This window comes from Saccopteryx leptura, chromosome X (genome assembly GCF_036850995.1).
Source record: "Saccopteryx leptura isolate mSacLep1 chromosome X, mSacLep1_pri_phased_curated, whole genome shotgun sequence".
In the NCBI taxonomy this organism is placed as follows: Eukaryota; Metazoa; Chordata; class Mammalia; order Chiroptera; family Emballonuridae; genus Saccopteryx; species Saccopteryx leptura.
Window position 1 is genome coordinate 37,180,066 of NC_089516.1, and position 15,413 is coordinate 37,195,478.

Sequence of the window (15,413 nt, forward strand, 5' to 3'; positions counted from 1 at the left end):
AGTCTCCAAAATGCAAAACAGTTAAAAATAGTAGCAAAAACAAAGACATTTCAACTCTCAGACATTCTCACTTTGGAATAAGGCCAGTAAATCAATCTTTATCAGGATCTATTTCCCTTTCCTGTTTACACATACAATGGAGGGATATAACTGCAGTATGAGCCTGCATTAAGTTAGATGTGCAAGAAGGAAGCAGGTCAGAAGTCTGTTTGTGGGGAAATAAGCCAAAATAGAGAGTTGAAATGGAAATTCCACAGGCAATGACTCAGTGAACAGACCAGGAGTTCATTCCAGGCTCATTCCAATTTTAGAATATTTGCTGCTGGTATATATAAGTGAATACTTTTTTTTCCTACCAATTCATGTAGGCATTAGTTAGTTAATGCTAAACTTAGTACTTGCTGTTTCACATAACGTTCTTGTGCTTCTTAGAGCTAATTATCATTGTTAATTATCAATATCAGTAAGAGTTATACAGATGCCATGTCATATTAAAGGAAAAAAGATGTTATATGCTTATTATTTTTGCCTCACATTTTAAAATGTTGATTTAGTAAAATTTGTTTCTCTCCTTTTTTTATTTGAGGACTTTCTTTCTCACTTGGAAATGTCACTGTCTTGTGTACTTAGAAAGAAATAGGACTTGGGAACATTTGTTTGTTTGTTTTTGTTTTTGGAGCATTGTTAAAATAAGTGGTCATGATTATAACTTTAGAAATTTGAGGCCCTGGCTGGTTGGCTCAGTGGTAGAGCATCAGCCTGGTGTGTGGAAATCCCAGGTTTAATTCCTGGACAGGGCACTCAGGAGAAGTACCCATCTGCTTCTCCAGCCATCCCTCCCCCCCCCCCGTTCCTCTTTTGCAGCCAGGGCTCAAATGGTTCTAGCAAAGTTGGCCCTGGGCACCTCAGGTGCTAAAATAGCTTGGTTGCAGAGCAACAGAACAGTGGCCTCGATGGGCAGAGCATCGCCTGGTAGGGGGTTTGCCAGGTGGATCCCAGTCAGGGCACATGTGGGAGTCTGTCTCTGCCTCCCTGCCTCTCTCACTTAATAAAAAGGAGAAAAGAAATTTGCTACCTTGAAAATGAAGAAACCAAGTCTAGCTGTACTACTTTACTAGATAACAGAGAAGGCTTACAGAAAAGAATGAAGGACAAATTCATTGAAATGTAAGAGATTCATTTCTAATATTAAATCCCATTTGTATTTTTCAATCTTGCTGATTAATCCCATATATTTTATAGGATAGTATAGTCCAGTTTTAGCATTGAGTCTTTTTTTAAATTTTTTAATTTATTGGTTTGAAGTGGTTGACCAAACTGTACAAGTTCCAAGTGTACTACTAAACATAATACCATTTACACACTGCAACATGTCCCACCCCACCCCCCAAGCAAAGTCTCTTACCATCTACATTCCCCCCTCCCTTTGTCCTCTTCCCCTACCTCCACCCACCCTTTCCCTCTGGCTGCTGCAAGTCTATTGTCTGTATCTATGTGTTATGTTTATATGGTTATGTATATCTGGTGTTTTTGGCTAATCCCTTCACCTTCTTTGATCCAGTCCCTTTTCCCCTGTCCCTCTGACGCTGTCCATCTGTTCCCTGTGACCTTGCCTCTATTTTTATTTTGTTCCTCAGTTTACTGTGTTCATTAGATACCACATATAAGTGAGATCATATGGAATTTGCCTTCTTTGCCTGGTTTATATAACTTAGCATAATAATCTCCAGGTCCATCCATGCTGTCACAAAAGGTAAGATTTCCCTCTCTTTTACAGCTATGTAGTATTCCATTGTATAAATGTACCACAGCCTTTTTATCCACTCATCCACTGATGGACACTTGGGCTGTTTCCAGATCTTAGCTATTGTAAATAGTGCTGCAATGAACATAAGGGTGCATACCTTTTTTTTTTTTTTTAATTAGAGTTTTGGGGTTCTTAGGATATATTCCTAGAAGTGGAAGAGCTGGGTCAAAAGGCAGACCCATTTTTAATTTTTTGAGGAGTCTCCATACCAGGGGTCCCCAAACTTTTTACACAGGGGGCCAGTTCACTGTCTCTCAGAACCGCCACATACAGTGCTCCTCTCACTGACCACCAATGAAAGAGGTGCCCCTTCCAGAAGTATGGCGGGGGGCAGATATATGGCCTCGGCAGGCCGCATGCGGCCCGTGGGCATAGTTTGGGGACTCCTGCTCCATACTGTTTTCCACAGTGGCTGATTAGTCTGCATTCCCACCAGCAGTGCAGGAGGGTTTCCTTTTTCCACATCCTCACCAGCACTTATTGTATGTTGATTTGTTGATGAGTGCCATTCTGATTGGTGTGAGGTGATATTGCATTGTGGTTTTATTTTGCATTGCTCTGATGATTAGTGATGTTGAGAATTTTTTCATATGTCTATTGGCCATCTGTATGTCCTCTTTGGAGAAGTGTCTATTCAGGTCCTTTGCTCAGTTTTTAATTGGATTGTTTGTCTTCTTGGTGTTGAGTTTTGTAAGTTCTTTATATAAATTTTGGTTATTAACCCCTATCAGCAAATATGTTCTCCCATATAGTGATGGATTGTCTTTTCATTTTGTTGGTGGTTTCTTTTGCTATGCAAAAAGCTTTTTACTTTGATGTCATCCAATTTGTTTATTTTTTCCTTTGTTTCTCTTGTTCAAAAAGATGTATGGGCAAAAGTATTGCTGTGAGAGATGTCTGAGATTCTACTGCTTATGTTTTCTTCTACGATTTTTATGATTTTGCAACTTAAATTTGTCTTTTCTTCATTTTCTTTATTCAGTTTATTTTTGTGTATAGTGTGAGTTGGTGGCCTAGTTTTAGTTTTGTGCATCTACCTGTCCAATTTTCCCAACACCATTTATTAGAGGGACTGTCTTTACTGCACTATATACTCTTCCTTCCTTTGTCAAATATTAATTGACCATAAAGGTGTCAGTTTATTTCTGGGTTCTCTGTTCTGTTCCACTGATCTATATGCCTGTTCTTAGGCCAGTACCAGGCTGTTTTGATTCCAATGCCCTTGTAGTATAGTTTGATATCAGGTAGTTTTATACCTCCCACTTTGTTCTTCATTTTCAAGATGGCTGAAGTTATTTGGGTTCTTTTTTGGTTCCAGATATATTTTTTGAATATTTGTTCTAGATTTGTGAGGTATGCCATTGGGATTTTAATAGGAATTGCATTGAATCTATAGATGGCTTTGTGTAGTATGGACATTTTAATGATCTTAATTCTTCCTATCCATGAACACGATATATCCTTCCACCTGTTTGTATCTTCCTCAATTTCTCTTTTCAATGTCCTATAATTTTCTGAGTAAAAGTCTTTTGCCTCTTTGGTTAAATTTATTCTTAGGTATTGTATTTTTTGTTGTTGTAATAGTAAATGGAGTTGTTTACTTAATGTCTATTTCTGATAGTTCATTATTGATGTATAAAAATGCCACTGATTTCTGAATATTAATTTTCTAACCTACTTTGCTGAATTCATGTATTAGATCTAGATATTTTTTGGTGGACACTTTAGGGATTTCTATGTACAATTAAGTCATAAGCAAATAATGACAGTTTTACTTCTTTTCCAGTTTGGATGCCTTTTATTTCTTCTTATTGTCTGGTGGCTGTGGCTAGGACTTCCAGAATTATGTTAAATAAGGGTGGTGAAAGTGGACACCCCTGTCTTGTTCCTGATCTTAAGGGGATTGCTTTTAGATTTTGCCCATTGAATATGATATTAGCTGAAGGTTTGTCATATATGGCCTTTATTGTGCTGAAGTGTGTTCTTTCTATTCCTACTTTGTTGAGACTTTTTAAAAATTTTTTATTTATTTATTCATTTTAGAGAGGAGAGAGAGTTAGAATGAGAGAGAGAGAGAGAGAGAGAGAGAGAGAGAGAGAGAGAGAGAGAAAGGGGGGAGGAGCAGGAAGCATCAACTCCCATATATGCCTTGACCAGGGAAGCCCAGGGATTTGAACCGGTGACCTCAGTGTTCCAGGTCAACGCTTTATCCACTGCACCACCACAGGTCAGGCTTGTTGAGACTTTTTAATCATAAATGGATACTGAATTTTATCCAATGTTTTTTCTGCATCTATTGATATGATCATGTGATTTTTATCCTTCATTTTATTTATATGACATATCACATTTATTCATTTAAGAATATTGTACCAACCTTGCACCCAGGAATAAATCCCACTTAATCATGATGTATGATCTTTTTAATGTATTGATGGATCCAGTTTGCTAATATTTTGTTGAGAATTTTAGCTTCTATGTTCATCAGGGATATTGGCCTATAGTTATCTTTCTTTGTAATGTCTTTACCTGGTTTTGGAAATATGATCATGCTTGCCTCATAAAATGAGCTTGGAAGTCTTCCCTCCTCTTGAAATTTTTGTAATAGCTTGAGAAGGATAGGCATTAGTTCTTTGAATGTTTGGTAAAATTCACCTGTGAAGCCATCCGGTCCAGGACTTCTGTTTGCTAGCAGCATTTTGTTTACTGCTTCAATGTCATTGGTTCTAATCAGTCTGTTCAGGTTTTCAGATTCTTCCAGATTCAGTTTTGGAAGATTGTATGTTTCTAGGTATTAATCCATTTTACCCAGGTTGTTTTATTTGTTGGCATGTAGTTCTTCATAGTATTTTCTTACAATGTTTTGTATTTCTTTTATGTCAGTTGTTATATTTTCATTTCTAATTTTATTTATTTGGATCCTCTCCCTTTTTTTTTTTCTTGATGAATCTGGTTTAAAGGTTCATCAATCCTGCTTATTTTTGAAAAGAAACAAATCTTCGTATTTTGTTTGTTTGTTTTTTAGTCTTTATGTCATTTATTTCCACTCTGATCTTTATTATTTCTTTCCTCCTACTTCCTCTGGGCTTTGTTTGGTCTTCTTTTTCTAGTTCTTTTAGGTGCAGGATTATTCTGTTTTTTTTGTTTATTTTTTGAGATTTTTCTTGCTTCTTGTTTTTTTAACATTTATTTATTTTTAAGACTTTATTTATTCATTTTAGAGAGGAGAGAGAGAGAAGGGGGTAGGAGCAGGAAGCATCAACTCCCATATGTGCCTTGACCAGGGAAGCCCAGGGTTTTGAACTGGCGACCTCAGCATTCTAGGTCAATGCTTTATCCACTGCACCACCACAGGTCAGGCTTTTCTTGCTTCTTAAAATAGACCTGTAATACTATTGACTTCCTTCTCAGGACTGCTTCTGCTATATTCCATACATTTTTGGAGGTTGTATGTTTATTTTCATTTATTTTAAGGAAATTTTTTATTCATTCCTTGACCTCATTGTTAACCCACTCATTTAATAACATGCTATTTAGCCTCCAAGAGTTTTAATGTTTTTCACTTTTTTTTTTTTGTATTTTTCTGAAGCTGGAAACGGGGAGAGACAGTCAGACAGACTCCCGCATGCTCCCGACCGGGATCCACCCGGCACGCCCACCAGGGGGCAATGCTCTGCCCCTCAGGGGCGTCACTCTGTCACGACTAGAGCCACTCCAGCGCCCGGGGCAGAGGCCAAGGAGCCATCCCCAGCGCCCGGGCCATCCTTGCTCCAATGGAGCCTCGGCTGCAGGAGGGGAAGAGAGAGACAGAGAGGAAGGGGGGGGGTGGAGAAGCAAATGGGCGCCTCCCCTATGTGCCCTGGCCGGGAATCGAACCCGGGTCCCCCGCACGCCAGGCCAACGCTCTACCACTGAGCCAACCGGCCAGGGACTTCATTTTTTTTTAATTGTAGTTGATTCTAGTTTTATACCATTGTAGTCAGAAAAGATGCTCAATATGGTTTCAATCTTAAATTTATTGAGACTTGTTTTGTGTCCTAACACGTGTTCTATTTCTGAAAAAGTTCCATATGCGATTGAAAAGAATGTATATTCTGCTGCTTTGGGGTGAAATGCTCCGAAGTTATCAATTAAATCCTTCGAATCTGATGTATCATTTAAGATCACTGTTTCCTTGTTTATTTTCTGTCTCAAGGACCTATCTATTGATGTCAGTGGGATGTTAAAATTCCCTACTTTGTCCATCAAAATCTGCCTTATATATTTAGGTGCTCTTATATTAGGTGTGTAAAATTTTCCAAAGTTTATATCCTCCTATTGGATTGTTTTCTTTATCATTTTATAGTGACCTTATTTTACTGTAGCCTGTTTTTTTTGGAGGTTTTTTTTTGTTGTTTTTTTACAGAGACAGAGAGTCAGAGAGAGGGATAGATAGGGACAGACAGACAGGAACGGAGAAAGATGAGAAGCATTAATCATCAGTTTTTCGTTGTGACACCTTAGTTGTTCATTGATTGCTTTCTCATATGTACCTTGACCGTGGGCCTTCAGCAGACCAAGTAACCCCTTGCTCAAGCCAGTGACCTTGGGTCCAAGCTGGTGAGCTTTGCTCAAACCAGATGAGCCCGCACTCAAGCTGGCGACCTCGGGGTCTCGAACCTGGGTCTTCCACATCCCAGTCCGATGCTCTATCCACTGTGCCACCACCTGGTCAGGCCAGTAGCCTGTTTTAAAGACTATTTTGTCAGATATATGTATTGCTAGCGCAACTTTTTTTTATTATTATTTCATTTTCATTTGTATGGAATAGTTTTTTCCATCCCTTCACTTTCAATCTGTGTATATCTTTTGTTTTGAGTTGAGTCTCCTGTAGACAGCATATACAGTGTGTCTGTAAAGTCATGGTACACTTTTGACCGGTCACAGGAAAGCAACAAAAGATGATAGAAATGTGAAATCTGCACCAAATAAAAGGAAAACTCTCCCAGTTTCATACCTATTCAGTGCAGTTCGATGTGGGCTCATGCACAGATTTTTTAGGGCTCCTTAGGTTGCTATCCTGTATAGCCTCTACAGACTCGTCACTGACTGATGGCCTACCAGAACAGGGTTTCTCCACCAAACTGCTGGTTTCCTTCAACTGCTTATCCCACCGAGTAAGTTATTCCTATGTGGTGGCGCTTCGTTATAGACACGCTGATATTCACGTTGCACTTTGGTCACGGATTCGAATTTAGTGAGCCACAGAACACACTGAACTTTCCTCTGTACCGTCCACATCTTGACTGGCATGGCCGTGGGCTGCTCCACTGTATACACGGTGTTACATCATCATCTGCGCATGCGCACATGCTGCCACATCATCCTACAGAAACTGGGAGGGTTTTCCTTTTACTTGGTGCAGATTTCACATTTCTATCGTCTTTGGTTGCTTTCCTGTGACCAGTCAAAAGTGCACCATGACTTTACGGACACACTGTATATGGGTCTTGTTTTTTTATCCATTCAAGCTATTCTGTCTTTTAATTGAAGCACTTAATCTGTTCACATTTAAGGTTATTATTGATATGTACTTATTTATTGCCATTTTATTTTTTAAACTTATAATTCTCTTTCAATTTTTTTCCCTTTCATCTTTTAGCAGGCCCTTTAACATTTTTTGCAATACTGGTTTGGTGGTAGTGAACTCCTTTAGCCTTTTTTTTTTTCCTTGGAAGCTTTTTTTATTTTCCCTTCAGTTTTAGATGATAGCTTTGCAAGATAGAGCAGTCTTAATTGTAGGTTCTTGTTTTTCATAATTTTAAATATTTCCTGCTAATTCCTTCTGACCTGAAGTGTTTGTATTGAGAAATTAGATGTCAGCTTTATGGGGGCCTCTTTGCAGGTAATTAATTGCTTTCTCTTGCAGCTTTTAGTATTCTTTCTTTGTCTCTTGACTTTGGCATTTTAATTATGATGTGTCTTGCTGTGGGCCTGTTTGGGTTCATCTTGATTAGGACTCTCTGTACTTCCTGAATTTTTGTGACTTCTTCCTTCACTTGAAGAGGTAAGTTTTCAGTTGTAATTTATTCAAACCAGTTCTCTATTCCTTGTTTGCTCTCTTCTCCTTCAGGTACCCCTATGATGCAGATGTTGTTTTACTTGATGTTGTTCCAGGGGTCTCTTAGACTTTCCTCACCTTATAAGTCTCTTTTATTTTAGCTGCTCTGCTTTTGTGCTTACTGTTATCTTATCCTCTAAATCACTGATTCTTTCCTCTGCTGACATAATTTGCTGTTGATTCCTTCAAGTGCAGTCTTCATTTCAGATAATTTATTTGTCATTTCTGACTGGTTCTTTTTTTTATGATTTCAATGTATTTTTTAATGCTTACTATCTGTTTAAATTCTCACTGAGATCATCCGTTCTTACCATTAGATCCTTGAGCATCCTTTTAGCCATTGTTTTAAATTTTGTGTCTGGTAATTTGGTTGCTTCCATTTCATTTAGTTCTTTTTTGGGGGGATTTATCTTGTTTTTTGTGGGGGCATATTTCTTTGTCTGACCATTTTGTCTGTGTACTAGGGAGCTCCTACTAAACTTATTGCGATATCTTTTTGCGGAAGATGTCTTGTTGGGCTTAGTGGTAATACTTCCAGGCCACCTGAGCTCCTTCCTCTAGGAACATTTCTTGTGGGTTATATGCAACCTCCTGTTGTATATGAGTCTTGAATGTTGTTGGCCCTTTGTAAGTTGAGTTAACCCTTCAAGCTGGCTGGCTCTAAGGGCCAACCTGGATCATTGTGTATGAGATTCTATGCAGTGGCAGTCCCCTGGGCAGAGTTATTTCAGCAGGGTCTGGTGCCTGCTGGACTCCCTCTTTGAGTGTGCCACTTGTGTGGCTAGTTGGGTCTAGCCCTGGTGCATTCTGCAACCCACTATTGATTCTATTTTTTCTGGGTCCTCTTGGGCAGAGTTCGAGTGTGGGTAAATGCCAGACATTATTTTTAACCATTATGAACTGCCTGTCTGCAGCTATCACACTGTTAGTAGCTGTGTTTACTGTGCCTGGGTACATGTGGCAGAGGTCAACCTGTGTACTAAGGTTGACTTCCTCCTGCATATATCTGAGAGCACCTCCATACAAGGGCCCAAGCTCCTTAAGATTTGCCTGCATTTGTCCGCTGTTCTACCGTTCCTATGGTTGCCTTGTCCTCCCACAGAGCCTTCTGCAGAAAGACTGGAGTAGACCCAGACTAGCCTTGCCCCACAGACCCTCTACAACTTGCAAGCTTGGTGGGGCAGGGCAGCTGAGGTCAGAAGGACAACATTAGTGGTGCCCCAACTTCGGGGGGGGTGTCTTTGGTCAGGCACTTAATGTGGGAAAAGTGGCCCCAAATCCAGAGCCTGACCCCTCAGCTTCTGCTAGATACACCAATTCTTTCCCCCCCCTCCTTACCCCTGGAGGGGTGAGAAGCAGATTCAGGTTGGGTGGGGCCGGCAGTCCCCTCCGTAGAAGTTCTTTCTGTTAAAGAATCACTGGTCTTGGGGGAAGATTGAGATACTCTCTCACTGTGTCAAGTGTTGCCCAGACCACAGGAGGGAGCTACTCTCCCCTACAATAGGCTCCAAGGAACTCACACTTTGCATGTCTGAGCTCTAAACCTCCCCCCCCCCAACCGAGCCCAGTGCAACAAGGTATCTAGGATTTGACAGAGCTAATTAAAACAACTTCCGTTTGAGGGTGATGCCTGCAGTCCTGTAGAAAGGGGTGGGGCACTTATTTGCCTTCCCATGGTAGTTGTTCTGGCTTTCTGCACAGCACTGTGATCTCCTGGCACTCTGTGAGTGAGGCCTTATTCTAGAGAAGACCTGGCTCTCTGTGCAGTTCTCTGCTATCTCAGCCATCTATGTACTTACTATGGACAAGACCGGGTTCTAAAGTCCTGACTCTGCAAAGTGCTCTGTTCTCCCAGTACACTGTACTCTCTTTTTAAGGTCTCACAAACTTCCCCCCCTTTGTGGGTGGTGTGTGCAAGCCTTTTGAAGGGGAGTTAGGACCTCTTCCCCTCCCCAGGGTAGTTGAGGCTGTGTTCACCAAGGAGATAGGAGTTGTGCCATAATGATGACTCCAAACACCCCTGTTCCTGCCCATCTGATTCCCAGACAAAGCTTCTCAGGAAATAGCTGTGTGCTGGATGTTAGAGAGGCTGGACCTTTTTTTAGGGCCCCACAGTTTAGTCACTATGTCTCCACCAAAAACTTTCCCAGAGGGGCACCTCAAAATACACTGCTAGGACTGAGCATGGCAGAGTGACCCACCAGCAATTGGAGACAGAATGTGCATTCCCCTGGCTGTGATAATAAGAGTGCCAGTACTTGGGAAGGTAGTGTTTGGGACACTGATTTTTACCTCCAGATGCTATACAAGCCCCTCTTCCCATCCCTGTTGTTCTGGGTTGGGGATCCATGCATGGGTTTGAAACTCCCTCACTCTCCTGGAGGGCAGGGAGCTCCCCATATGTGATATCCCTCTGGCTTTTCAGCCACTGCACGTGGGTACAAGGACTAGCCCTTTCTGCTCTTCTGCCCTCCCTACCAGTCTCTATGTGGCTTCTTCTATAAACCTTGCTTATAATTTTACAGTTCAGCTCTTCTTCAATTGGTTATTCTGGTTGAATGCTCGATGCTTTAGCTGTGAATCAGATTTGGGGCCAGGAGCAGGTGTAACATTCACCTACTTTGCAACTATCAGGTTTGTTTTTTTTTTGTATTTTTCTGAAGCTGGAAACGGGGAGACAGTCAGACAGACTCCCGCATGCGCCCGACCGGGATCCACCCGGCACGCCCACCAGGGGCGATGCTCTGCCCACCAGGGGGCGATGCTCTGCCCCTCCAGGCCGTCGCTCTGCCGTGACCAGAGCCACTCTAGCGCCTGGGGCAGAGGCCAAGGAGCCATCTCCAGCGCCCGGGCTATCTTTGCTCCAATGGAGCCTTGGCTGCGGGAGTGGAAGTGAGAGACAGAGAGGAAGGGGGGGGGTGGAGAAGCAAATGGGCGCTTCTCCTATGAGCCCTGGCCGGGAATCGAACCTGGGTCCCCCGCACGCCAGGCTGACGCTCTACCGCTGAGCCAACCGGCCAGGGCCGTTTTGTTTTTTTTTTTCCTGTATTTTTCTGAAGCCAGAAACGGGGAGAGACAGACAGACTCCCGCATGGGCCCGACCGGGATCCACCCGGCACGCCCACCAGGGGGCGACGCTCTGCCCACCAGGGGGCGATGCTCTGCCCCTCCGGGGCGTCGCTCTGTTGCGACCAGAGCCACTCTAGCGCCTGGGGCAGAGGCCGAGGAGCCATCCCCAGCGCCCAGGCCATCTTTGCTCCAGTGGAGCCTCGGCTGCGGGAGGGGAAGAGAGAGACAGAGAGGAAGGAGAGGGGGAGGGGTAGAGAAGCAGATGGGCGCTTCTCCTGTGTGCCCTGGCCGGGAATCGAACCCGGGACTTATGCACGCCAGGCCGACGCTCTACCGCTGAGCCAACCAGCCAGGGCTGCAACTATCAGTTTTATCTGACATAGTCCCATTCATTTGTTTTTGCTTTAACTTGCCTTTGGGGTCAAATTCATAAAATCTTCTCTAAGACCAAGGTCCATGAGTGGATAATTTATTGTTCCAGGTCTTATGTTTAGTTTTGACTCATTTTGAGTTCATTTTTATATTTAGAGACAAACAGTAGTAGTTTCATTCTTTTGAAAGTGGCTTTTCAATTTTCCCATTCATTTAGCTATTCTGTCAGGTGTTTACTGGAATCTCATTGTAGTTTTAATTTATAGTTCTCAACTAAAATCAGTGATTGTTGAATAGATATTTATAGAAGAAAACTTGAAGCTTGTGAAAATATTTAAATGTAACAATTATTTGAAAGCTGCTTTATAGTGAGTTTTCTAGAAGTTTTGGTATTTGAGGAAAATACAGTAAAAAGCTAAAGAAGTACATATTCATGTACATTTAGTAATTAATAAAAATCACATTAGTCAACATATTGACATTTTGATTTTATCTCTATATTTCGTTATTGTTCTCCATTAATCCATTTTGGTAAAGGGTTTAAAAATACCTAATTGCAAATTTGTTGGAGAAATAAAAAGATAAAATTGAATTTGGCTTGTAGCTTTAAGTTTCTTTTGTAAGATTAGGAGAAAGACAGCAATTTTTTATGTAATGGGTGATATATGCACATAAGACACATGTTTCTATGTGATAAGAGTATTTCCATGTTAGTATACAGCACATAGTTTTTCTGACAATGTCTCTCTGCCATCTATGGATAAAAAGTCTTAAAAATACGGCAAGGCAAAAACCCCATCCACTCAGAAATTGTAGGGTAAATGTGAAACCTTTGCAAAGAATACTGTATGTTTCAAATCAACATTTAGGTTTCCAACAAGTTCCATAATTTAAGATGAATTCCTAAGTAAATAGAGGAGTACAACAATGAAGACATTCTGTTGATAACAGTGATTATAGTTTAAAGGAAGAAATATTTTAGAAATTGACTTTATTGAAAGTATGCATATTTTCTTTCTTAAATTTTATTTAGAAAATTATATTTTATGGGGTCACATTGATCAATAAGAGTACATAGGTTTCAGGTAAACATTTCTATATTATTTTTAACTGTTGATTGTGTTGTGTGCCCATTATCCAAAGTCAAATAATTTTCTGTCACAGTATATTTATCCCTCTTGACTCCCCTCCACTCAACCCCCATCATTCCTACTCCCTCCCCTGGTCACCGCTTCACTTTTGTCTATGTTTTCCTTTTTCTTTTCTTTTTTTTTTTTTTTTTTTTTGCATTTTTCCGAAGCTGGAAATGGGAAGGCAGTCAGACAGACTCCCGCATGCGCCCGACCAGGATCCACCTGGCACGCCCACCAGGGGGCGATGCTCTTCTCCTCTGGGGCGTCGCTCTGTTGCATCCAGAGCCATTCTAGCACCTGAGGCAGAGGCCACAGAGCCATCCTCAGCGCCCGGGCCATCCTTGCTCCAATGGAGCCTCGGCTGCGGGAGTGGAAGAGAGAGACAGAGAGGAAGGAGAGGGGGAGGGGTGGAGAAGCAGATGGGCGCCTCTCCTGTGTGCCCTGGCCAGGAATCGAACCCAGGACTCCTGCACGCCAGGCCGATGCTCTACCACTGAGCCAACTGGCCAGGGCCACTTTTGTCTATGTTTATGAGTCTCAGTTTTATATCCAAGCTATGTGTGAAATCATACAGTTCTTAGGTTTTTCTGATTTATTTATTTCACTCAGTATAATGTTCTCAAGGTCCTTCCATGTTGTCGTAAATGGCACTGTGTCATCATTTCTTATGGCTAAGTTGTATTCCACTGTATATATGTACCGCATCTCCTTTATCTAACCCTCTATCGAGGGACACTTTGGCTGTTTCCATGTCTTGCCTATTGTGTGTAATGCTGTAATGAACATGGCAGTACATGTGTCTTTGTGTACCAATGCTTCCGAGAATGTGCATATTTTCAATTCAATTCATTATTATATTGATTTTGGAAAGTATTTTTGCTTGGTTGAGATTATACTAGTATCTGGACCAAGAGGGGTCTAACTTAATCACATTCATTTCTAGGTCCTAGGAATTGAATGATGTGAGTTCTAATCTCAGCTCTGCTTCTGACTCATAATGGTACCTTGAGCAAATCATTTCATAGTTCTCAGCCTCTATTTCCTCATGTATAGAACTAGATAATAAAACCTGGATTTTCAGGGTCACTAAAACTTGGATGTATATAAAAAGACTTTGAATATTTTAAGGTGGTACACAGATATAAAGGAAAACATAAAACTAAGAAATTCTTAAATCCATATTTTGAATAAATAAACTTTTCGAAGCAGAAAGAAAGCAGCAAAATTTCAACCAATATAAAATAAGAAATTACTATATTAGAATCAGGATTAGAAAGAAAATTGTGATTCAGGTTGGGGTTACAATAAGACAAATATCAAGATAAAACTTTAAAAATAATATGTCATTTATCCATATTTTCTGAATACAAGTACATATATACCCCTTAGCACAAATCAGTCTATATATGCACATATATGGGCCAACACCTCATATTTATTCAATACTCAGGAGAATTTAAAGAACTTAATGTACACAATAAACTTTTACCTAATGATAATTGTTTCACGTAGATAAGACAAATATGACTGTCCCTATTTAACAGATAAAGGAATTGAGGCAAGGAGAGATCCAAGGATAAGAATGAGTTTACATTTGTGGGTAGTATGCTACATGAAGAAAACAAGGGTGCCTGGCTCAGTGAGTGGAGTTTAATAGTAATCCTTGTTACAAGTGTCATTTCAATGTATGAGAGCTTTAAGGAGAGATGAAAACATTTGAAAAATGGTCTGTTCTGCTTTTCTCCATATTTCTTGTTTTACTTGGTCCTCTCAGACATTACTTGATCTTTCTGTTTTCAGATAAACTTGATGAATCCTATTATAAGATCCTGAAAAGGGAGCTTACTGCTGTGGTAGATGCTGGCCTGGGAAGTTCTCTGCATGCATGATACAATCTCCCATGAACACTCACGGGAGGTCATGGCTGCTCTCTAATTTTACCGAGATCCTAAAGAAATTGAAAAGGAAGAGAAGGCTGTTGCTGAAAAAGCTGTAGCCAAGGAGGAATTTTAGCTCCTGAGTCCACAGCTGCCCGATCTGAGGTCACAGACAAGTCTAAGGGCATTCAGGTGATCTCCATGCCTATGTAGCAGTTTCCTACCAAAGACTGGAGTGCTCAGCCTGCCACTGAAGACTGTTCTGCAGCCCCCACAGCACATCTTAAGCTGTTTGTCCAGAAACTCTTAAACAAAATGGAAATGAGGCTGATTGAAAATAACAGCTTCTAAAAAAATGAGTTCACATAAATATTTGGTGACAGAACAAGAGTGTGATATCTGGCTCTGTAACTCCCTCTTAGATTATATTTTTAGTAATGCTCTGCACCCTGAACCTGCTTAAGAACGCTTTCCATCCATGGAGCAAGGCAATGCCTACTACTTCTGTTTCTAAGTTAAAAAAATAATTCCATATATCTATGTATTTGTATATATTTTGCATAGAAAACCAAGGCATACTCACACAAACAACCAACAGTTTTTTGAAATAATATTTAACTTTTCTAAAAGCAATGCACTCTGAAAAATTAATCTATTCTCTTCTTGGTTTTAAGGAAGTTCTATGCATGACTCCGTCAATTGATTTTATGACTATGTTCATTTCTGTCAACAGGAGTATGTTAACAATCTAATGCCAACAAGAGTCCTAAATCACAAGTGTGGGAAGAGAAAAAAATTTATTCAAGAAAAGTTTGGAAACTGGAGGAAGAACCCTCCTGGTGGAAACTGAAAGCATGCTGTGCTGAGAAAAAGGGAAGGCTGCCTTTTAAAGAGGAAGTTTCCTCCCTGGTTCCTATTTGGTCCATTTTTATGCAAGTGATGAATCCAAATTTGTACAGACAGATTGGTCCAAACAGCACTGTCCTGATTTGTCTACTTTGTGCATTCTGATTGGTTGTTATAGAGCTATTCTGATTGGTCAGTACATATGCAAA